This window comes from Mercenaria mercenaria, chromosome 10 (genome assembly GCF_021730395.1).
Source record: "Mercenaria mercenaria strain notata chromosome 10, MADL_Memer_1, whole genome shotgun sequence".
Lineage (NCBI taxonomy): Eukaryota > Metazoa > Mollusca > Bivalvia > Venerida > Veneridae > Mercenaria > Mercenaria mercenaria.
In genome coordinates this window covers 29,496,279-29,523,260 of record NC_069370.1, presented here as the reverse complement: position 1 = coordinate 29,523,260, position 26,982 = coordinate 29,496,279, and the positions used below count along the sequence as shown (strand labels likewise).

The window sequence follows — 26,982 nt, the reverse complement described above, 5'->3', positions numbered from 1 at the left end:
CCGTGACGATTTGATAAAAGACATTGTGTCTGAAATCATTCGTCCTCCACCTCTGATAATTCATGTGGGGAAGTTGGCAGTTGCTTGCGGAGAACAGGTTTGTACTGGTACAGAATGCAGGAACACTGGTTAGGTTAACTGCCCGCCGTTACATGACTGAAATACTGTGTTAAACCCAAAACAAAAACAAACAAAAAACTGTCTGTTTACCGGTAAGCGGTCAGAGTCGTGGCATAGGATAATTACTTGTAGTCAGTAGATAATCCTAGTAGGTTTTAAAATTCGGTAAGCAAACGCCAAGGTTGCTTAAGTAGATAATCCTAGTAGGTTTTAAAATTCGGTAAGCAAAAGCCAAGGCTGCTTAAGTAGATAATCGTAGTAGGTTTTAAAATTCGGTAAGCAAAGGCCAAGGCCGCTTAAGTAGATAATCTTAGTAGGTTTAAAAGTTCGGTAAGCAAAAGCCAAGGCTGCTTACGTTGAGTCTGAAACGGTTTCCGGACACTTACTGGAGAATATCTGTTGTAGAAGCACGTGCACGGAGAGAACATGTTGGTTAGCTGGTGGATAAGAAAAATAAAGGCGATTAAGATTTTATAAGCTTTACTTTTCTGTACAATCGATGGCTCTACTGGTCCCATAAAAAGTTTGCAAATGGCGATGTAAGAGCGTATATAAGTGGAAAGTAAAAAATAATAAAATAAAAAAAAAACAAACACAAGGCTTCATCCTACAATAAACAACACACAGAATCTGACAAACATGCATTTGTAAACAGACAAAGTGCTTATATATCCTCTATTTTAGACCGGTTGTCAGTGAGATGTTGATAACGGTTCTGTCATGCCTGCTGTGTCAACTTGAGAATCGCGTCTGAAATATATAAAAGTATACATGTGTATGCTTCGAAAATATTTTACAGAATCACACATAATTGTTACTGCATCTAGCTGTTATTGCAATTGACATTTCATAATTCCACTGCTTAGACGGGAAATAATCCAACATGTGCTTTCTATCAAGTATGATTTGACACATGATTCTTTGCATATTCAAATGTACGAAAGCCCTGGAGGGACATTACGAGATTTTATTGTTACTTATTACTTTCAATTATTTCTCAACATGTTTTATGGTAAAGTAGGCCTATAGTGTCATATTAGAGTCAGTTTTAAGTCTGAAATGGTTTAAATACTAATACCTCAATTCATAACACCCCTGCTTTATTGAGCCAAGCGGCCTTCGTGAATAGCACAGATTTTTTCTCAGTGGGACATCATTTGCTATTATCTATATACTTTTTACTTTAAGTTTTAACTTATTTGTCATTTCTTTTTAGGTACTACTTCAACTTAGTTCTTATTTGGAAAGTTAGACTAAGGATTGTACTAGTTAAGGTCAATCCCAACCTTAAACCACTAACCCTAAACCACTATCCACAACCCTATGTATAACCCTAAACCCTAACACTAATCCTAAACCACTTACCCCAACCCTGTACATAAACCTAAACCACTAACACTAAACCACTATCCCCAACCCTATGTATAACCCTAAACCCTAACACTAATCCTAAATCACTTACCCCAACCCTGTACATAAACCTAAACCCTAACACTAATCCTAAACCACTTACCCCAACCCTGTACATAAACCTAAACCACTAATCCTAAACCACTATCCCCAACCCTATGCATAACCCTGAATCCTAACACTAATCCTAAACCACTTACCCCAACCCTATACATAAACCTAAACCACTAACACTAAACCACTATCCCCAACCCTATGTATAACCCTAAACCCTAACACTACCCTAAACCACTTACCCCAACCCTGTACATAAACCTAAACCACTAACACTAAACCACTATCCCCAACCCTATGTATAACACTAAACCCTAACACTAATCCTAAACCACTTACCCCAACCCTGTACATAAACCTAAACCCTAACACTAAACCACTATCACCAACCCTATGTATAACACTAAACCCTAACACTAATCCAAAACCACTTACCCCAACCCTGTACATAAACCTAAACCACTAACACTAAACCACTATCCCCAACCCTATGTATAACCCTAAACCCTAACACTACCCTAAACCACTTACCCCAACCCTGTACATAAACCTAAACCACTAACACTAAACCACTATCCCCAACCCTATGTATAACCCTAAACCCTAACACTACCCTAAACCACTTACCCCAACCCTGTACATAAACCTAAACCACTAACACTAAACCACTATCCCCAACCCTATGTATAACACTAAACCCTAACACTAATCCTAAACCACTTACCCCAACCCTGTACATAAACCTAAACCCTAACACTAACCTACTTACCCCAACCCTGTATATAAACCTAAACCACGAACCCTAAACCACTATCCCCAACCCTCTGCATAACCCTTAACCCTAACACTAATCCTAAACCACTATCCCCAACCCTATGCATAACCCTAAACCCTAACACTAATCCTAATCCACTTACCCCAACCCTGTACATAAATCTAAACCACTAACACTAAACCACTATCCCCAACCCTATGTATAACCATAAACCCTAACAATAACCCTAAACCACTTACCCCAACCCTGTATATAAACCCTAACCACTAACACTAAACCACTATCCCCAGCCCTATGCATAACCCTAAACCCTAACACTAATCCTAAACCACTATCCCCAACCCTATGCATAACCCTAAACTCTAACATTAATCCTAAACCACTTACCCAAACCATGTGCATAAACCTAAACCACTAACACTAATCCTAAATCACTTACCCCAATGTTATGTATAAGCCGATACCATTAACCCTAAACCCTAAGCCTTAAACCACTGATCACAAACCTCCTCGTATAGTATATATTTTCCTGTTTATTTATAACTTTTATATTGTCTGCATGAGCAAATGTGTGTAAAAGTGTCTAACGGTTAAAATTATTTAATTTGGAACAATGCCGATCATCAATACATCTCGACTTAAATGCAAAGAAAACATATTTCTCAGAATCGCAACGTAGTTTTGTCTTACACTTTTATTTTGTGGAATCACGAATTCTCATTTTAAAGATAAAATATCTAGTCGAACATAGTAATTGCACAGTATTTTATTGTATGTACATGTTATCTTAACGTTGCATTATAATGAAGGCAGCCTGCCTGGTTAACTCATTAGGTGGAGCGCGAACAATAATAAAAATAGAATAAAATATAAAAAATAAAAACAATAACAAAAAAAAAAAAAAAAAAAAAAACCCAACAAAATACAGATACAAGTTACCTGCCTAACTTGCTGCAAAGTTTCTGGCAAGCATCAAGGTAGTCGTGTCTCGGAGACAGCAGCCGGTGCCTAAAGCGCTGCATTTGAGAAGATTAGGCATATTGTAAGTACGCATAGAGATCATATCACATATTTCCTTATAGTTGGCACATGGAACAAACCGAAGGTTGGCCGTGTTACGGCATAGGAATACGCCGTTTATATCGTTACCTCCGCTGGAACCGCCGGAATTGCCTTGACTGGCACCGCCAGAGGCACCACCAGCCATGTTCTGCATCATTTGCATCATCATATAGCTCTGAGGATTGAATTGACCAACTGAAAGCGAAAATAGAGATGGATTTATTACAAAAATAGACGTAGCACTTTTATAAAATGTGACTCATCGTTACTTTTTGTTATCATCGTTATCTTAGTCACAATCGTTTCATCATCATCATTATCACCGTCATCATCATCATCATCATCATCATCACAAACATCGTCATCGTCATTATCATCTTTACCATTATCGCCATCACTACAAACATCATCATCATCGTCATCGTCATCATCATTACCATCATTACCGCCATCATCACCAACATCATCATCATCTTTGTCGTCATCATCCTTATCATCTGTAGGTCAGAGACCACCAATTCAAAAAAGTACAGGGAACTTACTGGGAATGAGGTAAGTGTATACCTGGGAATAAGGTAACATCTGTGCGTTCTGATTGGTCAGTCATGTAAACAAACCAAGGAAGTGATTATTTTTTTCAAAATTGATCTTTTTTCACTGCATTTACAGTATTTTATTATACATTTTGACAAAATTTGCTACATTTTATGTGTATTGAAAAAAAGTTTTATCAAACGAATTTCTCTCGCCATGTCAATGATGTAAACAGGGGGTCATCTCATTCACACGAAAATTACTTAAATAAAGTATCACTATTCATATGTTTTTGGTCCGATATTTTGGTAGAACTAAGATAGTTCTTGAAAAACTTGTAATTAGATATACATGTTTCGATGTATGGAAGGCCGTACACGCTATAATGTTACAATGTAAGTCTATGGGAAAACAATTGGTGGTCTCTAACCTATAATAGAGCTAAAACATGACTTTCGTCGGAAGTCATCACAGGTAGTATAAATGGCCAAAAATCTGTTGTAAATGATGTAGTAAGACGTTTTCGTGCAAAAATAAGCGTGAAATTTGATTTTTTTTTTATTTGGCCTTTTTTTTTTAACAGGTGTGCCCATTTTTATCTGAGCTTTTTGGACAAAAAGGATCATTTTTATCTCTGTAATGTTAGAGAATGATCAAAATTATTAGACCTTATTTCTATTTCTTATGGAATGAATCGTATTTCAGCTTCCAAGTCAAATCAAAAGCAGACAACTGAAATTTTCACGACAAATTGCAATCTGACGACGACAGGGACTGAGTCTGGGCATATAAATCGACAGCGGGTGACCTCAGTAAACTGTCCATATCTTTCTTAAAACTGAACATTTGTTGATGAAACTTTGTAAGACATTTGGTATTGGATCATGTTTCACAATATCACTGTAAAATTGGAAAACGTGACACGAAACATTCATCTATAGGTTAGAGACCACCAATTCAGAAAAGTACAGGGAACTTACTGGGAATGAGGTAAGAGTATACCTGGGAATAAGGTAACATCTGTGCGTTCTGATTGGTCAGTCATGTAAACAAACCCAGGAAGTGATTATTTTTTCAAAATTGATCTTTTTCACTGCATTTACAGTATTTTATTATACATTTTGACAAAATTTGCTACATTTTATGTGTATTGAAAAAAAGTTTTATCAAACGAATTTTTCCCGCCATGTCAATGATGTAAACAGGGGGTCATCTCATTCACACGAAAATTACTTAAATAAAGTATCACTATTCATATGTTTTTGGTCCGATATTTTGGTAGAACTAAGATAGTTCTTGAAAAACTTGTAATTAGATATACATGTTTCGATGTATGGAAGGCCGTACACGCCATAATGTTACAATGTAAGTCTATGGGAAAACAATTGGTGGTCTCTAACCTTTACCATTACCGACATCACTACCATCTCCATTATTTCAAGCTAAATTCATTAATACACTAATGTAATAAACCTTCGATGTCGACGTCGTCGGACACGTTGGTCAAATTGATTGTAGGGATAATACACGTTTTTTTGTGTATTAACGTCTGCAGAAGCCCGCGGGATTGTTTGTGACCGAGACCGAAAAAATAAAAAAAAATATTTCACGACGATTTATGTATTGTTTTCATATGTGATGACTTGACGATTCCGGTACATTTTTTATTTACCATTCCTGTTGTTCTTGGAAACGGTAAACATGTTTTAAATATCCGTATCCCGGGCCCGGAAATAAACAACACTATCAAAAGCACATCCTGAAAGTTTTTAAGCGATTTTTTATCTCTCATTATTACAAACATAAAATTACCAGTAACTGTTCATATCATTTCACAATTTGGTGGACTCGATCACAATTTCAAGAATAATAATTTTACATTCGAGTTATATTGAGTACGGACACGCATTTGGAGTACGGATGAGTACGAACGTAGTGTCAAGTTTCCAAGCTGTTTATACAAATTCTTCGAGAAATTAGATAAAAACATACTGACTGATACTTACCAAAATCATAAATATAATACCTAAAAACGAACAATAGCACAAATTACACGCGGTACTTATTTATTCACAGTTATTTACAATGACTGAACAGACGCTTTTTAAAGGGAGTGAACTCTAAGAGAAGCTAGTGCGTATATTGATGGGGGCAGTACGTTTGGGGTTGGAAACAGATACAGCTAAATATACTATGGATTACATTGTATCTATAATGCTACAAGAAGAGGTTGTTATGGAAGAAACAAGACGCAGATGCCAAATATCAGTGTGCGCAAAAATATACATATATATCCCTGGCAAAGCATTTCAGAAATAAAAATCATGTATTAACAGCCCGTGAATTGCCTTGTTTGCACACGATTTTTCTCCCGTTTATACATGGGCGGATCCAGTGTAAAACATAGTTTTTATGCAAGAATTGTTTTTAATAGCAAAAATGAGGAAGAATTTTTGATGTTTCGGCAAAAAAATTATATAGTATCTACCACGTTGCGTAGCGTTGTATAACATACAAGAACATCGGAAGGTATAAGGCAAAGATATAACGGTGCTTACGAATGTAAAACAACAGGTGTCAAACTTGACCTAAATACGTGTGTTTGAACCCTGTTTTAGGGTCTTAGTCGTGATTTTACAAGAGGGAAACAGGCTTCAACTTTATTGAAATAAATTAAGTTGTATTATTTTTCAAAATTAGGCTAAAATAAATCGTAAGTTTAATTAGAATAGTCATCTATCTGAGTTAGTCAAACATGTTTTACACCGGCACAACTACAGGAGCAATTGATGCAGTCAAACAGTCGTTGTTTTATATATCAAAACATACAGGATGGGTTATGATTGATTTATGGAGCTCTTAGTATAATAAGATAACTTTGTGATGGTATTATGTAAATGTTGTTTACGTGTTGTCTGTCAACCTTGAAACGCATTTATATATATTGTAACTTGAGAATGTTAATAATGACCAAAAAAGATAACTTCCAGTAGAAATACTGGCTGGGGTCACAGACAAAGTAATCCCTACTGCCCATCCGAAAGGTCATCTCGCTAACAGGTGCAAATACTAATTAAGGTCATAGCTTATTAATCGAGTTGTAATAAAGCGCTCATAGACACTGGGGACACAGACAATCGAATTTCCAATCGAACGGTTATACAGCGCTCACAGACATAGTGGGGCCACAGCAGAACTAACTTCAAATAGAACAGTGAATCAGCGATCACAGACACTGGGGTCACAGAAAAGCTTATTACCAATCGATCGGTGATATAGTGTTCACAGACACACTGGTGTCACAAACAAGCAATTTAAAAACAAATCTCGCAAAAAAAAAAAAAAAAAAAAAAAAGACTATTTGTGTTGCAGAGAATTTTTTCCGGTGGAACAGACTTTGAATTTTCCACATTGGTTTGACCAGTCATGTTAATTATATCTTGGAGATAGGTTTTTGGCTAATTTCCAAACTAATGGTGATACAGCGTTCACAGACATTAATTTCACAGACAATCTAATTTCCAATCGAACGGCGATGCAGCACACTAAGACACTTAGATCACAGAAAAGCTAATTTTCAGTTAAACAACGCTTACAGACACACTTGGATCACAGCTGAGCTCATTTCCAATCAAACCATAATACAACACTCACATACAATATGGTAGAAACAACCAAATTTCCAGTCGAACAGTTATGTCGCACTCACACACATTACTGAGGGGTCACAGACATGCTAATTTCCAGTCGAACGGTCAAATAGCGCTCAAAGACACTCGGGTTACATATATGCTAATTTCCAATTGATCGGTTGTAAAGCTCTCATATGTACTGGGGACACAGACAAGCTAATGTCAATTTGAACGGTAATACAGCGCTAAGACACTGGAGTCACAGACATGCTTATTGCCTATCGAGTGGTGATAAAGCGCTCACAGACACACTGAGGACAAAGACAACTTCATTTCCAGTCAAGCGGTAAAACAGCACTTACAGACACACTGGGGTCACAGACAACCTAATTTTCAAAGGAACGGACACACAGTGCTCACAGACACTCTTGGGTTACAGATATGTTAATTTAAGATCGAACTAATTTCACAGACAATGTAATTTTTAATCGAACGGTGATACAGTGCTGGTAAAACAGCGCTCACAGACACGCTAGGGTCACATAAAAGCTATATTCCATTCTTACAATGAGATAATAATAATGCTTACATCCTTTAAGGTCACAGACAACTAATTTACAATCAATCGATAATAGAGAGCTCACAGACGCATTTGGGTCAAAAATGAGCAGAATTCCAGTCGTACAGTTAAATGCTCTAACAGACATTAAGGGTCCAGTACACGCTAATTTCCAATCCAACGATGACAAAGCACTCACATACAGTGGGCTCACATACATTCCAATCGAACGGTGATATAACGTTCACAGACACTGGGGTCACATACACACTCATTTCCAGTCGAACGGTGGTATAGCGTTCACAGACACTGAAGTCACATACACACTCATTTCTAATCGAAGGGTGATATAGCGTTCACAGACACTGGGGTCACATACACACTCATTTCCAATCGAACGGTGATATAGCGCTCACAGACATGGGGTCACATACACACTCATTTCCAATCGAATGGTGATATAGCGCTCACAGACACTGGGTCACATACATGTTAATTTCTAATCGATCGGTAATAAAGCGCTCACAAACAATGGTGTCATAGATATGTTACTTTCTAATCAAACGGTAATACAGCGCTCAAAGACACACTTTGGTCACGGACAAGCTAGCTTCCAGTAGCCAGTCAAGCGGTAATATAGCGCTCCGCTGACAATTACATTACAAACAAGTTAATTTCTTAAGTTCTGCTGACCGTTGAAAAAGCGCCCACAGACGCCTGGAATACCGGCAAGATAGTTCGAAAAGAACTTACCACGGTTTCATTAGCCACTCACTCCCACTTACAAATATGACAATCTTACCGCATCAACCTCAAGCAGATGACGTTTCAGTTGGATGTAGTGAAGCACAAATACCCCAAACCAAAACTATTGTCAGTTGTTTTCTTGTTTGAATCTGGACACAGGTTTCGTTATATATTTGCTTATTGGGTATCACAGTTCTTGATTAAAGTTTTCAAAAATTAGTTAACGGTTTTCAATTTATATATTGTTGGTATTTCTTTTTTAAAACATGATTATAATTTATAAATCTACTTAATGAGCTGGTTAATTATTATATATTAGTTATACTTGTACTGCTTTCAACCACCTTTCGCATGATATTACAGAACAACTTTTTATTTACGTCTGTCCAACTAAAATGTAATTGTTTTAAACTCAGACCGCCATACTTCCTCTCTTTTAATGTCACTGAAAAACTTAATGTCACTCTAAGTGAAAAGATTATTTCAGACATTTATGGTATAAACACACTAAATATAGGCTTCAGCACGCACCAGGGCCAATTTTAAATGTCTGAAACCAACATTTTTTTTAGAAAATTAATTAAGTTAACGGTAGAAATTTGGTTTGAAATATTTTTTTTTAAATGTCTATGAAGATATTAGGTTTATGATTCGATGGTCAAATTTGAAATTACCACAAAACCACCACCACCACCAACAACAACAACATAATTTACGTGATATGGCCTCTCTCCAGTATGCATAGTTTTATGAAATTCGCATGATACTCGTATTTTGCTTGTATACAGTCACTGGCGCCAGACCAGAAAGAAAATGCCTCTGTACATTTTATACCCTACCCCTAGGTATTCTATAAGAACCATGGTCATGAAGGGGAAAATATACTAACCCGTTTCAATCGCGCATTTCATCACGGTGGGGAAACCACGTGACTAAATCGGATAACGTGCACGCAAAAGTGCTAAAAATAGGCCCGCTTCAGGTATGTTTTTTCACTATAACCTTTTTGATCCGCAATTGTTTTAAACGAGATAACGTGCATAAACCCCGCAATAAAAAGCTCTTTCAGCGGATATATGTAACTTGATGAAACCCCCTCCCGTTTTTACGTAATCCTTGCCCAACCGATTCGAAAGATGCAAAATATTTTGGTAACGTACACGTCTGTTCACAAGTTACGCATCTAGGACAGATTCTGCAGAGAATTTTTGCTGGAATGTAGGTTTAGAATAAAGCTTGTCATTGTCCAAAGTCCTGTACCAAATATTTAACATGACTATTCATGAATATTGAAGATATCGTAAGACAAAGGGTGCGGTAATGTACACGTTGCGGTTTTCAGGAGGTAACGTACACGTCATTTTCCCCAGAGGATAACGTACACGTCAAAGACTATTTATCATGCATGTAGAACATATTTGTCTTTAAATGATTGAACTGTAAACATTTTGATATTGTTAAAAAAAGATGCAGATGCTGGAAATAGGCTGTTTTTCTTTCGATAGGTTAATATATACACAAAAATGCTACAGTGAAAATGAGCAGCGTCATTCCTCACCCTAACTTGGAAATAATTATACGTTTACTGCTCTTTAAACGTTTCTTGTATACCACTTTGTAGCAGGCGACACAAAAACTGTCTAAGTTATCTGTACTTGTTTAAAAATACTCACATTTTTATAAAATCGCAATCCAATATAGCTTAGTTTAGTTTAATAGTTAATTATAATCTCTTTAATGTTTATACATGTACAATAAATTAGGAAAAAAATGAAATAATTATCAATACATATAAGATATTTGATTTTGTGACTTAACCGAGTCTGTTATTTTAAAACTTTGAATGTAATTGACGCATTTATAGATCTATATTATCAGAATATGTCAGCATTTATAACTTAATCAATCAAGGAATGGCTATAGTCTTTAGATATGCTAAATTTAGGTCAATACTGATATGTTGTTTCAGTAAGGAGGTCTAAATGAATATCTAGCTGACCAGCAAAATGATATGTCACTAACCTCCAGAAAGAATAACATATTACTCCCGCACGATAGTTTAAACGACAACGTGTTTATATTATTGGTTGATTGTTATGGTCCCATGCATAACTGAACTGAAAAATGTTGTCAGTGATACAAATAAAGTGCATGCTGTCATATTATACAAAAAGATTTTCTGTATTGAAATGTTTTAATGAAGAAAATCATGGTTATCAAACATGTTATTCGTTCGAGTTATCGGTCGGAATTTATACTAATTCCAGCATCTTTTAACAATACCAAAAAATGTTTACAGTTCAACGGGTCATCAAAAAGATTTGAACACATGGATTTGATTAAACACCGCTGACAGACAAAACTATATGGTTTATTCCCAGAAACCTAATCGACTTTTGATATTTGGAAAGAAAACAAGTTGACATTTAAAATGGAAACTGCTAACAATGTCTACTTGTCAAAATAATATACACGTTTAGACCATAAAATTCCAACTGCTGCTCATTTTCACTGTAGCATTTCTGTATATAATAGCCTATCGAAAGAAAAACATAAAATTCCAACTGCTGCTCATTTTCACTGTAGCATTTCTGTATATAATAGCCTATCGAAAGAAAAACAGCCTATTCCCAGCATCTGCATCTTTTTTAACAATATCAAAATGTTTACAATTCAGTCATTTAAAAACAAAGATGTTCTACATGCGTGATAAATAGTCTTTGACGTGTACGTTACCCTCTGGGGAAAAATGACGTGTACGTTACCTCCTGAAAACCGCAACGTGTACGTTACCGCACCCTTTGTCTTACGATATCTTCAATATTCATGAATAGTCATGTTAAATATTTGGTATAGGACTTTGGACAATGACAAGCTTTATTTTAAACCTACATTCCAGCGAAAATTCTCTGCAGAATATGTCCTAGATGCGTAACTTGTGAACAGACGTGTTCGTTACCAAAATATTTTGCATCTTTCGAATCGGTTGGGCAAGGATTACGTAAAAACGGGAGGGGGTTTCATCAAGTTACATATATCCGCTGAAAGAACTTCTTATTGCGGGGTTTATGCACGTTATCTCGTTTAAAACAATTCCGTATCAAAAAAGTTATAGTGAAAAAACATACCTGAAGCGGGCCTATTTTTAGCACTTTTGCGTGCACGTTATCCGATTTAGTCACGTGGTTTCCCCACCGTGTTCATACTAAAATACGCAGTTCGGTAAATGTGTACTATGGATATCAACAAGTGGTAATTTATCTTCCATTGTGTACCGGTCACATTTCTTCAATACATTTTATCTTAGAAAAACAACGCGTAGTTTATAGTTATTTCAACGTTACACAAAAAAACTTGCTTGATGATCCCTGGTGAAGTTCCGTTCTAGATGAAAATAGCCTATATGTCAATCGTCATTTTACTACACGTGTTCGCTAAAATGTGTATATGCAGCATAAATGTGCAAAATGAATAAAATAAACAGAAAAGATGCAGACCAATGTACGATTTCAAATTAAAGATCATATACTAGATGAATTTCATTCATCATTTCGAGTTTTAGTGTAAAATTGTTATTGTTTTCAATTCCGTTTTTGTTTGTTTACATTTCGCCAAACAAGTGCACACTGCCGTCACGGATGTTCATTAGGGAAGGTCACGCAAGTTTTTTCTGTAACGTTGACGAAAGCATAAAATATCTTGATAATCTCAGCAATATGGAATATTGCGACAATGTGACTGGTGCACGATGGAAGATAAATTATCGCTTGTTCAATATACTAAGTACCCATTCATCGAACTGCGCGTTTAAGTTGAGAAATGTACGATTGAAACGGGTTAGTATATTTTCCCCTTCATGACCATGGTTCTTATAGAATACCTAGGGGTAAGGTATAACATGTACAGAGGCATTTTCTTTCTGTTCTGGTGCCAGTGTATACAGTATGCTATATATTTTCCTACATAATGAGTCATAATTCTCATTGTCTTTCACATTGTCTACAATGTCTGTGAGTTATGTTTAATGGTAACGAGCATAACCTATACTCAGTATGGAAAAATCGCCCAAAAATCTATTGATTTTATTTTATAAGTCAATATTGCTGAAATGACTTGAAACAGACATACTAGTAGTTGAAATATATCAACTTTAATTTAATATATTTACAAGATTGTCAGCCTTGGTTGCTGATACTTATACTTCTAAAGAATCCTCAATATAGCTCTACTAAATTAAATTTCACGAACATAGTGTATGAAAACGGTAAAACATGTACTTTGGAATTTAACCTTATAATGCCGGACACGATTGATTCTGTCTTTGCGACCAGTGTAGAGCATGACCGTACAATCAAGATCTGCACTGTTCTCAATTCAGTCAGTATATCTTTGGTAAGCACCCCTTTTAACAGCTAATGATACTGTCCAAGTTAAAAGATTGACAAGTTCATTATAGAAAATTAGCAGGGTAAGGGCTAATATCTGCTACAGATTTTTGTATATACAGACATCTGTGATATAAACATGTCGACTGAGCTGGATATTCAATATACATGTATGCCAATTAAGGTCAATATCAAATACATAATAGCTGTATTTTGCTAATAAGACTTGTAAACATAACATATTGCGATTTATACATACTAAGGCAATTCAGTTGTGTCGAGCACCTGGGATCACATATGCTTTTTAAAGATTTTCACCAAGCACTAGAACTTAAAACTTTTTAATTTAAAAGATTTGCCGGATTGTTACTAATATTCATGTGCAATAGAAAACTGCTGAAAATGTGAGTTTTCTTTCATATATTGTTTTGCTCTTGTTCTAAAGCATATTCTTCCAAAGCATAGTATATATCCATAAAATGTTCATAGATTTTTTTTATATGTAAAATATGTTCGAATATTTCTTCCAAATACTGTATGTGGCACAGTTTATGTTCGTTTAATAATCAGTGTCATTCATTATTAGATAATACATGTTTTACTGAAACATGTTTAACTTATATGTGTGTATCAGCTTAGTCCTTAAACCTCTACTCATGATGAATGGGCACTTTTGTTGTTGGGTTTAACGTCGCACCGACACAATTATAGGTCATATAGCGACCTTCCAACTTTGATGGTCGAGGAAGACTCCAGGCGCCTATCCGTGCATTATTTCATGAGCGGGTACCTTGGTAGAACCACCAACCTTCCGTAAGCCAGCTGGATAGCTACCTCACATGAAGAATTCAACGCCAAATTGGCCATGAGGGACAAGTGGTTCTAAGTCAGAGACCTTAACCACTTGGCCACGGAGGCCCCTTGAACGTGGAAACAAATATACATGTACTTGTATTGGTCTCATTCCTGTTTTTACCAGTAATATAGATACAAAATTATCGGAAGGAAACACCAACATAACAATAATTTTCTATATTCCGTATGAAGTGCTCAAAATAATTAAGGAGAAGTTGTTTTATGTCCTGCAGTTCCGGTAACACTAGTAAATAAATATATAATTTATTTCAGACTATCTGGTACGCTATATAAAGACACTTATCTAGCTAGACGACTTACGAAGGCATTCATAAATTATATCTTTAACAAATGTGAACATCAAATCATGCCGGAAATCACCTTATATGAATCAGAAAAGATAGGTGAATATATTTCGTCAAATATGCATTAAGACCAGCAACAGAAATAAATCTCTGACGACATGTTAACACATAAGAACAAGTTTATAGTACTTGTGCAATGGCAATGTATACCATGATAATTGTGTTTGTATTCAGTGCATATACGAAATGTGGTATATTGCTGAAGTCTCATCCACACTACACCGAGTAGCGTTAACGGACGACTTACGTATAACAAAATTTTCAACCCGTTCGTGTCCGTTCGCATGGGTTTCTTTTCCGTTTCTCGTGCGGCGCTTGCGCTCCTTGTCCGGCGACGTTTGTTTCATCCGGTGGAAGGTTTTCAAAATTTAGAACATACACCACCGGACAAAGTTGTCCGTTAGATGTACGGTATCAATGCGCTGATACGCGTTTTGTTCGTAACTCGTGCGTTCCCTATTCTGTACATGCCATGAATATCCTACCACTTTAGATTTCATACAGTTTGCCGGGTTTTAGTGATGAATATAGCCAGTCTATCCCTCTGATCCATGACATTCCGTGCAAAGTATGGTTGCAAATTCATTCCGTGCAAAGCATGGTTGTAAATTATCTAAATACATGTACACTGCTGACTAGCGTACAAATTAAACCAACTATAAGTCAAATCGGGTCTGCAATATTTACTATTTGTTTTGTCGTCGTTGCTTCTGAGGGATTTTTCAGATTTTGTTAGGGCCTAATATATTATGTTGTTATTAAGTGATTAAGTATATATCAATATCTATTTCAAGAAAAAAAATAATTTTAGGATTTTAATGATAACATCCTTACATCATTTAAATATGTTTCAGCAAATAACTTTTTATTTGTAAACACTACAGTATGTTCTTTGATTTTAATGCCGACCGTAACTTTGTAAATTCTTGTCCGGGCTGTAATTCTGTCATCCATGAAGGAAATTTTGAAATAGTTTGGCATAAATATATTAACCTTAATGAGACGACGTTTAATGTGTAACACTCAGACCCCTTTCTACAAGGTCAAGGTCACACTTAGAAGTCAAACAGTCTGTTTTGTGTCCGGATCGTAACCTTGCCATTCATCAAGAGGTTTTAAAAGTACTTAGCATAAATGTTTATCACTTGAAAATGAGAACCCTAGCTCCAAGGTCAAGGTGTTAACAGGGTTATTTTTGTGTCCGATCCATATTTCTGCTATCCATGGAGGGATTTTGAAATATCTTGGCGTAAATGGTAACTATACTGACGAGATAAAGAAACGCCTCATTGAAATTTGGCGTTATTTTTTTCCTAACGCTTTTAATTGTTGTGAAATGTAGTAAATCTACATGTACTCTGACCGACAAACACAGTGAACAAAAACTCGCGCGATTTCATTCAGCCATTTGTTCACTTCATGTACCTGGTCATGATTTCCTCGTGCAGTCCGTGCATGTAAACCATGTGGTTTGATTGATCGATTTTTGCACATGTACATGTGTAATACGACACACAACCATATTTTCAGCTATTCTCTGAAAAAAATATTAGTTTTCGTCATGCCGAGTTTGAATTCTGAAGAGAGGGCTCAGGTTTTGGCTATGCTTGAATGTGGGCGAACGCAGGAACAAGTTGCTAGACGTTTTAACGTCTCTCGTTCGACAATTGTGCGTCTTATTCGACGTGTTAGAGACACGGGAACGTCTATAGATAGACCACGTTCAGGTAGACCGCGTGTAACGTCAATACGACAGGATAATTATATACGTCAACGTCATTTACGTGACAGATTTGTGACGGCGCAATCTACGTCACGTATAGTTGTAGGTAACCGTGGACGTCCAATTAGTCGACATACAGTGAGAAATCGACTCAGAGAACGTGGAATTACCTGTCGTAGGCCCTACCGCGGTCTAATTCTAACGTTACACCACCGTCACCAACGTCTTATTTGGGCCCGCAACCATCGCGGCCAGCGTTGGCAGAACGTAGTGTTCAGTGACGAGTCGCGTTTCAACTTGTGGAACGCCGACGGACGTATCCGTGTCTATAGACGACGCCATGAACGCTACGCAAACAATTGCGTTTTGGAGCACAATCGTTACGGTGGAGGTGGAGTAATGGTGTGGGCAGCAATCAACCATAGGTTTAAGTCCCAGCTCGTCGTTTGCCAAGGTAATCTCACAGCCAGGCGTTACATCGACCAGATATTACGTCATGTAGTTGTCCCTTTATTCCGTCAACGTCAAGGATTAGTCTATCAGCACGACAACGCGCGACCTCACGTTGCACGCGTCACCAGGGACTTTCTACAGGCTAGAAACATTAATGTTTTACCTTGGCCGGCGTGTTCACAGGACTGCAATCCGATTGAACACGCGTGGGATTATCTCGGACGGCGGTTACGCCAACGTCAACCCCAGCCAGCAAACGTCCGGGAACTGGTAGCAGCGCTGCACCAGGAGTGGGCCAGAATCCCACGGTATCTGTTACGCAACTGGTGCGGCTCTATGAGGCGTCGCCTTGCTGCTGTGGTTGCTAGCAGAGGTGGCCACACGCGCTACTGATTTTTCTAATGCAATTTCTCCGACCGGGCTATTAAAATTCAAGATTTAAGCATAATGCGACAATGAAATGATTTCTTATTGACCATACATTCTTGTAAAGCATCTAATTTGCGAATGGAATTGTTCTTTTCTAATTTTGAATCACGGTTAACGAAAAATTGTATACCGAGTTTGAATGAGGCGTTTCTTTATCTCGTCAGTGTATAATCAGACAATGTGTCACGCGCAAGACCCAGATCCCTTGCTCCAAGGTCAGTGTCATATTTAAGAAGTCATATCATAATAGATCTTTACGTGTCCGATATATAACTCTGTTATCCATGAGGGGGTTTTGAAACAACTTGGCATAAGTGTTTACCATAAGGAGACAATGTGTTACGCGCAAGACCCAGACCCCTAGCTCCAAGATCAAGTTTACACTTAGAAATCAAGTGAAAGGTTAAAAGGGTCTGTTTCATATCCGATTCGTAACTCTGTCATTAATCATGTTACAATCTAAATATTTTAAGATTTTGTACCAATTGCAATTAGCTCAGTGGTAAAGCATACAGTCCATGTTAAACAGATCTTTTACCGTGTGGGTTCGAAACTCACCATCGACATTATTTTTTTTTCTCATATTACTAAACATTTAGATTCCTTCATGAACTATGTGACAACACAACAGAGAAGTATCATAAGCCGACATGGCAGATCAGAAAAGTTTACCATTATATCAACGATGATATTGACTAAATGCATGCATTTAAGCCATGCACATAATAAACATACTGTTGTTTTATATAAAGGCAACCATACAAATACAAACTATCAAAGAAAGAAACAAAAATATGGGAATGAAAATGAAAACGAAAAGAAAAAAAAAACACACACACACAAACACACACAAAGAATAAACATGAAAAAAACTCACGCAGATTCGACCCCACAAAATGATTACACGCAAGACCCAGACCCCTAGCTCCAAGATCAAGTTTACACTTAGAGGTCAAGTGAAAGGTTAAAAGGGTCTGTTTCATACCCGGTTCGTAACTCTGTCATTAATCAAGAAATTTCGAAATTAATTAGCAGAAATATTCCCCGAAAACGAGAAAACGTGTCGTGCATAACAACCAGACCACTAGCTCCACGATCGATGTCACATTTAGAGGTTAACGGTTTGCATGAAGTGTTTCTTGTCAGTTCCATACCTATTCCGTCGATGAAGACATTTTAAAATTACATGGCATAAACGTTCCCTTTATTAAAATGACGTGTCAGACGCCAGTCCAAACTCTCTAGTTTCAAAGTCAAAGTCAAACTTAGATTAAAAAGCAAAAATTTATGTTTCTTGTCCAGTCAATAACTCTGTCATCATCAAACATTATTTGTCACAATTTTCCCTATGATGAGTTAGTGTGTCATGTTCAAGACCCAGACCCTAGCTCTAAGGTCAAGGTTACCTTCGGAGAAATTTTTTCTCTTGTCGGAAAATTAGTCAATTAGAAAATTAGTTAATACCTTAACTATTCTGGCATATTTTGCGCATCGGACTGTAGCATTCTTGGACAAACCTCTAGGGGCGTTTGTCACTAATAGTGCCATCTCATGTTTGAGCTTCAATTCTAACTTTGAGAGTTATATATATTTGTACTTATCCCTTTAAAATGTCAAGGTCAGTAGTGGCTATTGTCAAGTTACCTTAAAGACACACCACTAACTGTAACCTTTTGTATTTCCATAATGCTGTCTGACTAAAGTACATCTCCTGTTACGCTATACTTAGGATCTGAAGACGTGCTATTGATAGCCTCGTTCTGACGACCATTCCGTTAGCCAGGCAGAAGGCTTACTTACAACATTTTGTAAGAATAAAAAATTTGTAAGCGACTGGTCCCGGATTCGAGTCCCTGACAGCCTACACATTTTTACTTACTTACAACATTTTGTGAGAATAAAAAATCTATATTTTGACTGGGATTTTTATAGTTACATTTTTTATGACGTAAAGTGTCAGCCGGTTAGCTCTGTCGGTAGAGCACTTGCTCTATAAGAGACTGGTCCCGGATTCGAGTCCCTGACAGCCTACACATTTTTCTTAATCTTTGACATTCAAACAAGTCGGCTGATTGGTTAAAATAAAAAAATAGAATTGCGAAAATAAAAATAGCAATTCTGGAAATCAAAAATATTCAGAAGACGATTAAGAATGGGTCATTCTCGGATCTTCGTTTAGAAGATCAAGTACTTCAGTCAGATTGTTCCATAATTGTAATTATACATTTTTGTATGGAGAAATGAGAAATGACAAGTGTCTAATTACAGTTTGACAGTAACAGATATAAGGCTAAGACAATGTATTACTAAATATATTATTCAATTCACGGCACTTCATGTATTAAGGTGAGTTTAGATCACACTTTGTTTCTATATACAGTGTAAGATAGTTATTATTCTATTTTTTTTATAAAACTATACTGAGAAGAGAATGACTGAGTAAGTTTGCAGACGAAGTTATGAAAACCGGACTGAGCTTGTCCACCTGTCATCTTGTAGAATAGTTGTATGATACCAGTATTACCAGAATTATTTGCACAAAGTTCATGTGGGAGGAAAAAGTAGACCACTAGGTATTGGTAGGTCTTTAACTCTTCTAACTTGTTAAATACCGATGAATAAAAATAAATGCTATAGTCTACAATTAACGGTCAATGCGAATACGTTAATGTTACACACCGATAGCCACACGAAAAAACTACATGCAGATATAGACTTGCCACAGTTATCTACTGCGAAAATCTAAAGTGGTAATTTTGACTGGGAATTCACGGCATGTGTACTTGTACGGTTCGCATCCGTTCTTGTCCGGTTCGCGTCCGTTCTTGTCCGGTGGACCTGATTCATGGCCGGACTACTACCGGACATGCAACGGATGTAACGTATTTTCAACGGACGATAACTGACAAGAACGTTTAGTCAGTTTCTCATGCGTTGCGCTTACGTTTTACGCGGTACAAATCCGTTACTAGCACGGTGTTATCCGTTAATTGAACGTTGTTCGTCCTGTATATGTGCGTTAATCATGCGGTCATTGTGCGTTTTATGCGCCCCATACACCGATCGCGAGAGCATCGAGCAGCAGCAGGGGATACCTTTCGCCAGTCGCAATTTTTCTATACGTTTGGCGTCCGTTAACACTTTACGGTGTAGTATGACTGACACATGAGAATGAAATAAAGACTAAATTCTTATAAAAAGAACATATAAACTCTTTGCCAGTTAATATATAGATATAAATTCTTCTCGTGGCAAAACATTTGGAACGATTTTTAAAATGTTCTTATGTATATACAATCAACATGATCTGAGCCAAATAAAACGTTGTAAAAGAAAGCCACTATAATTGTAAAATCTGATTGTAAAGGTAACTATTTCATCCTCTCATTTAAGAAAGTTTTGCACGTTTAAAACATCGGAAATGATGGTGTTACGACATTTATCCATACACACACAATACAGCCTGGACCCAGCATACGGAAAAGAAAATCTTTTTTGTTTTAATAAATGGCCACCAGTGAAAAAAAAAAAATAAAATGACTATGTTATTTTCTTCCTAGCTTATTTTTAAGGTTAAAGTTTTTCGGCAACCTTGTTTTTTTTCTGTCATATCTTTGATACAATTGCTTATAATTAACCTCTGTAACTTCACATAAACATTGTCCAGCATACAAACAAAGTATGTGCTGGGGCTGGGCCCATTATACCCAAGGTCAAGGTCACCAAGGTGTTATACTTGGAATTATTTTCATGTTAATTTTTGGAAAGCTTTTAAGGACATGTCTTTGGTACTTCAAAAGACAATGACTTGAAATTAAAATTATTTCTTTACTCAGTATAATTATCATCTGCATGTGTGGTTACAATCCTCATAACTCTATTTGTATTTTTTGACAGAATTATGCCCCTATCATACTTAAAGTTTTGGGCAATCTTTGCTTTCTGGATATAACTTTAGTACAATATAAGATAATGACTTAAAACTTAAAATGTATCTTCATCTTACAATCTCAATAACTCTGATTTGTATTTTTGACCAAATTATGCCCCTTTCATACTTTTTCTTTTTTTTGACAATCTTCGTTTTCTGGACATAATTTTGGTATAAGATAATGACTTGAAATTCAAAGTATATCCTTACCATCATAATCAGTACCCCTTCCATACTTGACCTTTAACGCCTCTGAGTAGTAGGGTCTTTTTATATCTTGGTGTATCTTCCTTTTAAAGTAGAAGTCTCTTCTTGAGACATAAATTCATTTTACTGTCAAATCGCCAAATAGTGGAGCTGGTTCACGGACAGCTATTGTTGTTGTTTTTTTCAAACCAGTCTAGCAAAAAATCAAGCACACGTCGAATTTTCTATGTAATCCATGTTCTGCAGTTTTTACAAAATGAGAGTCTAATAATAATAAACAACAGCTGTCTGTAAGACAGCAAAGCTCGACTGTTCGAAATATTGTCACAGAAGCAGGAAATTTTTACCCAAAATGTTAAATATCAAAAGAGTTTTAAGTTCGAAAGGGGACATAACTTGACCAAAATGCATATCAGAGTTATGGGACTTGATGCTATCAACTAGTTTTATAACCCCAAAGAAACATGTTAAGTTTCAATTCCATACCTGCATTAGTTTTGGAGATAGTAACTTGCATGTAAAACTTTAACCAGAATTTTCTAAGTCCGAAAGGGGGCATAATTTGCTCAAAATACATGTTAGAGTTACGGAACTTGATCCAGTGAGGTTGGTAATTGACCTAGAAAAAGAATAAATAAGTTTCAAAGCTATATGCATTTTGGTAATATCTGTATGTACTTGCACGCAAAACTTTAACCAGGATTTTCTAAGTCCAAAAGGGGGCATAATTTGCCCAAAGTACATGTCAGAGTTATGGGACTTGACCCAGTTATGTAGGTAATTGATCTAGAAAAAGAAAAAATAAGTTTCGAATCTATATGCCTTTTAGTAATAGCTGTATGTACTTGCACGCAAACGTTAACCAAAGTCCAAAAGGGGGCATAAGTTGGACAAAATGAAGGTCAGAGTTATGGGACTTGGTGCTATCAACTAGTTTTATAACCCCGAAGACACATGTGAAGTTTCAATTCAATATCTGCATTAGTTTTGGAGATAGTAACTTGCATGTAAAACTTAAACCAGAATTTTCTAAGTCCAAAAGGGAGCATAAATAGTAACTTGCATGTAAAACTTTAACCAGAATTGTCCCAGAAGCAGGAAAATATTACCCAAAAAGGTTAAATATTAAAAGTTTTAAGTTCAAAAGGGGGCATAATTTGACCAAAATGCATATCAGTTATGGGACTTGCTGCTATCAACTAGTTTTATAACCCCGAAGGCACATGTGAAGTTTTAATTCAATACCTGCATTAGTTTTGGAGATAGAAACTGGCATGTAAAACTTTAACCAGAATTTTCAAAGTCCAAAAGGGGGCATAATTTGCTCAAAATACATGTTAGAGTTATGGAACTTGACCCAGTGAGGTTGGTAATTGACCTAGAAAACGAATAAATAAGTTTCAAAGCTATATGCCTTTAAATGATAGCTGTGTGTACTTGCATGCAAAAACTTAACCAAGGTGTGACGCCAGCGCCGACGCCAGGGTGAGTAGATAGCTAGACTAGTCGAGCTAAAAATGATCCGAACGTGCAGAACTACAGCGCAAAATTATTTGTGTCGAGAGATCACCTGCCAACAAAGGCAACATTAATTGCCTAAGGGGACTTTATTGACATGGATACTAATTAATATAGAACTACCATAGCTTTATATATCTGTGGAAGAGTTACAATTGTCCGTCTTACAATAAAAAAAAATAGAATATTGCTTAAGAAAGTAAAATGATATATCAAAACGAATTACATCAAAATTTAAAATAGTTGAATTCAGATAATTTGTCAATAACACGACCATTAGGCATTTTATGACTGCTTTTTGTAAGCATTTCTTTTTCATCAGATAAATGTTGTTTTCATCAGATAAATGTTGAGATCATCATACCTGTATACAAGGTGCTAAAATATTTGTGATGCATACATTCATTTGTTGAAAATGCAAAACTTGTAATTGAGTAGACAGAACTCGCTCAGCACGAAAAGTTTTAATATTGTATTAACAACTTGCTTATATTAAAAATATGAACATATAAAAGGAGACTTTAACTATACATATATTTGCAAAATCAGTAATTTGCGTTACTCCTTATTAGTCCCCTACTGGTTGAAAACCAGTTTCGGGGACTATAGGAATGCGCATTTCCGTCCGTCCGTCATTCTGTCATTCCATCTGTCTTTCAGTCCTTCCGTCCGTCCGCAATTTCGTGTCCGGTCCATAAATCTGTCATCCATGAAGGGATTTAAATATTACTTGGCACAAACGTTCCCCATGATGAGACTTTCAGACCCCCTAGCTCAAAGGCCAAGGTCACACTTGGCAGTCAAATGTAAACATTGCATGAACAGGGTCAGTTTTGTGTCCGGTCCATAACTCTGCCATCCATGAAGGTATTTTAATATTACTTGGCACAAATGTTCCCCATGATGAGATGAGTTGTCATGCGCAAAGCCCGGACCCCTAGCTTAAAGGTCAAGGTCACACTTGGAGATCAAAGGTCAGTGGGGCATTTTTCCTGTCCGGTGTATAACTTTGTCATGCAAAAAGGATTTGAATATTACTTGGCACAAATGTTCACCACTATGAGACGGAGTGCCATGCGCAAGAACCTGGTCCCTAGGTTGAAGGTCAAGGTCACACAAAGAGGCCAAATGTCAGATACAAGAATGACTTTGCCTGGAACACTTCTTCTTCATGCATGGAGGGATTTTGATGTAACTTGGCATAAATGTTCACAACCATGAGACAGATTGTTTTGCGCAAGAACCAGGTCCCTAGGTCTAAGGTCAATGTCACACTTAGAGGTCAAATGCCAAATTTAAGAATGACTTTTTCTGGAGCATTTCTACTGTATGCATGGAGGGATTTTGATGTAACTTGAAAATGATGACTACCATGAGGCACGCTTGTTTTTAGAGTTATGTCCCTTTGTTTTACTATAAATAGCTTATATTGTAACTTATTTATTACAGGCCGTAGGTAAAAATTGAGACCAGTTTTCTGTGGTACAACATGCATGTTACATCCAATTGTTAGGTGTATTTTGACGTATCTCTACCTGGTGAAGAGTTTTGTGTGGACTTGTATAGAACTTTTTTTTTTACTATAAAAATATATTATAAGGATCAAACGATGCATACTTTGTACTAGGTTTATAATCTATAGAATAGTTTCTTTTTGATACCAAGTTTTACATGATCTAATATTCACCGTTCAGTCTATACATGAGAGGGGGGCTGACCCGGTATTCCTAACTAGCTCCGCCCCAACCTTCTCAACATCCAGCATAAAAAATTTGATATTCTAATAAAAGTTAAATGCGTGTACTGGTGGATTCCTCTAGATATCTGCCCAAACCTCCAACTCCTTAATCTTTCTCTGCACATAATGTGAGGCATAGTTTTCTTTTTATTGTCGAACTGCTAAACTGATACATATTTCTTAATGATGAGTGCGTTCATTCGCAGAAAAGATAAAAAAACTAAAACTAATTAAGCCTAAGTTGTCAAAACATATTGCAAATTGTGATTTAATGAACGTTTTTAGTTTGTTTTTATTGCCTTTGTTTTAACATGTAAAATGTTAAACATGGTCTTATGTATAAGAATGTAACGATGTTGTCTGTACAAACAATTAAAATTATTGTCTCTTACATTCTAAAGTATGTATTCGTCATACAAGTTGTCAGTTTATGTCAACTTTACGTCCCATATTACTGGAATTAATGAGGAAAAGTAAATTTATAGCATAACCTGTCACCGTATTATTCTTTGACGTGTTTTTATCGTGTACGTTTTACGTAGGTTTTCATTTGTTATAATTATGAAAGTTTTTATTTTCCAAACGTACTTAACCTAAAACATGTATTTCCATACGTAAAATTCCCAACAATTAGCTATAGTAAACATAAACACAAATGTCAGCCAGTATCTCGTCATGGTCTTCTTCGTGTCAAGATTGCACGTTCTTGGTATTTTGACGTATGTTTACGACGTCGTTTAAAAACACATAAAGTTTGTTGTTCTTTCTTGATTTGTTGTGTTAAAATGTCATTTTTTTTTCAACAGTATTTCATTTATATTAACGGTGTTCAGCTGACCAAACCGGTGATCCTCTTTGTTTCCGCAAATAACTTGCAACCTCCTTTGAAATGGGGAGTAAGATATTTAACATTCTTTGGAAATTATTCTGATTAGTGTTGACAGACAACAAAAATGCATTCCTAGTTTTAGATAGCAATTTCATCACTTTTAAAAAATAATTCAGCGAAAGTGCATTTTAAAAAAAATGATCTACATTTTCATACAGATAAAACATTGTTCGTCCACACCTCAGTTTCGCATATTTAGGCAAGCTTCGTGTACTTTGGTTTGGTCGCAAAATATTTCTCACCTCTTTCCAGAGTTAGAGCAATATTAAAACTAGATTGGCGCTAGACAAGAATGTCTATTTAAATCTACCAATTGCTTGTTATTATACATTTTCATATGTTATAATCATAACTGTCTGACAAGTACAAGGCGCAAGACTCTTTTCGCTCACTTAGTTGTTTGTGTGTTTGTGGAATAACCTGGAGCCATAAAATCCCTATTTCTTAGTTTGATGCTTAAATGACATTGTGTTAATGTTCTCTTTTAATGTTCTCTTCTTCTCTCTTCACTCACTGATCACAATTTCACAATTTAGCTGATGTTGGGCCCATTAGCCTTTTACATTTTAGATTTTTTTTCCCATCTTAACAGACAAGTCTAGGGGCGCATAGATAGATGAGACACATATGTTACGAGTATTAGTTTTGCAGTAAGAAGTTTCAGCTATACAAAATACTGGTATCAAACTATATTGAGGAAAAATTCAAAACATACATACCGACAAGGCCAAGCAGCGTTCCAAATAATATCAATTTAAGCATCTTTATTCCTTGCCAAGATTTATCAATCTTTATTTAAAATCCCACTTAAACACCCTACCTTTGTTCATTAATAACGTTACTGACAGACATCCCTCACTTGCCACAATATTGCCGTCGAAATCGTCACAAGTGAACGTTATACCTGACAGATTTCACCTTACGTTGTCTAACAAGCACCTGCACATTGATATATTTCTGTTACTAAGGACTGTTAGTAGTCTGAGACATTCTACATCTAATTGATTTGTTCAAATTACTTTAATCTCCTCTGTAGTTTTTGTGTAATTTTTATTTTTCCATTCGAAATGGTATAATTCATTGATATCTGTTTGTCAACCATTTTTGTGTTTTCACAAACTGTCGAAAACTTTAAAGCGTCATCGATGCTTTCTAAATAGCGTAACTTTTTCCAAATCTCAATAATAATATAACAATATATAAGGGCAAGGTACTGAATATCAAATGTGAATATGAAGAAAACTTTTCAGGGTTATTTTCTTCATCAAGATTTTAGCTTAAGAGGAATAGCTTAACGTGAAGACAGTCAGTCAATCTTCGGATTATACCGAATTTTTGCACATCAGACAGGATTTTCCCGTGTTTTTTGCCGGTGCTAGGACAACACTCTAATTTATGAATGAATGCGCAAATTCATACGCTACTATAACAAAGTAATGCTCAAAAGAAACAAATTCATTTTTGTGGTAATCGGCAGAGCCTCCATAACCAACTAAGCAGTTACTCTAGCCATATATTTCGGTCAGCACATTCAGCCAGTGAAAGATTCTTCTATTATTATTCGCGTACTTAATACGATGTGGAATCAACGCCAAT

General features: G+C 36.2%; 1 long non-coding RNA gene across 1 annotated transcript; it reads right to left on the bottom strand.

Annotated features, from left to right (window-relative positions):
• Positions 1-583: 583 nt before the first annotated feature.
• LOC123559564 (uncharacterized) lies at positions 584-26,263 on the bottom strand. The gene is made up of 3 exons (XR_006687952.2): positions 26,106-26,263; positions 3,299-3,616; positions 584-870 (listed from the first exon to the last, which is right to left on the bottom strand). It is a non-coding gene; the product is annotated as an uncharacterized LOC123559564 (long non-coding RNA).
• Positions 26,264-26,982: the final 719 nt, after the last annotated feature.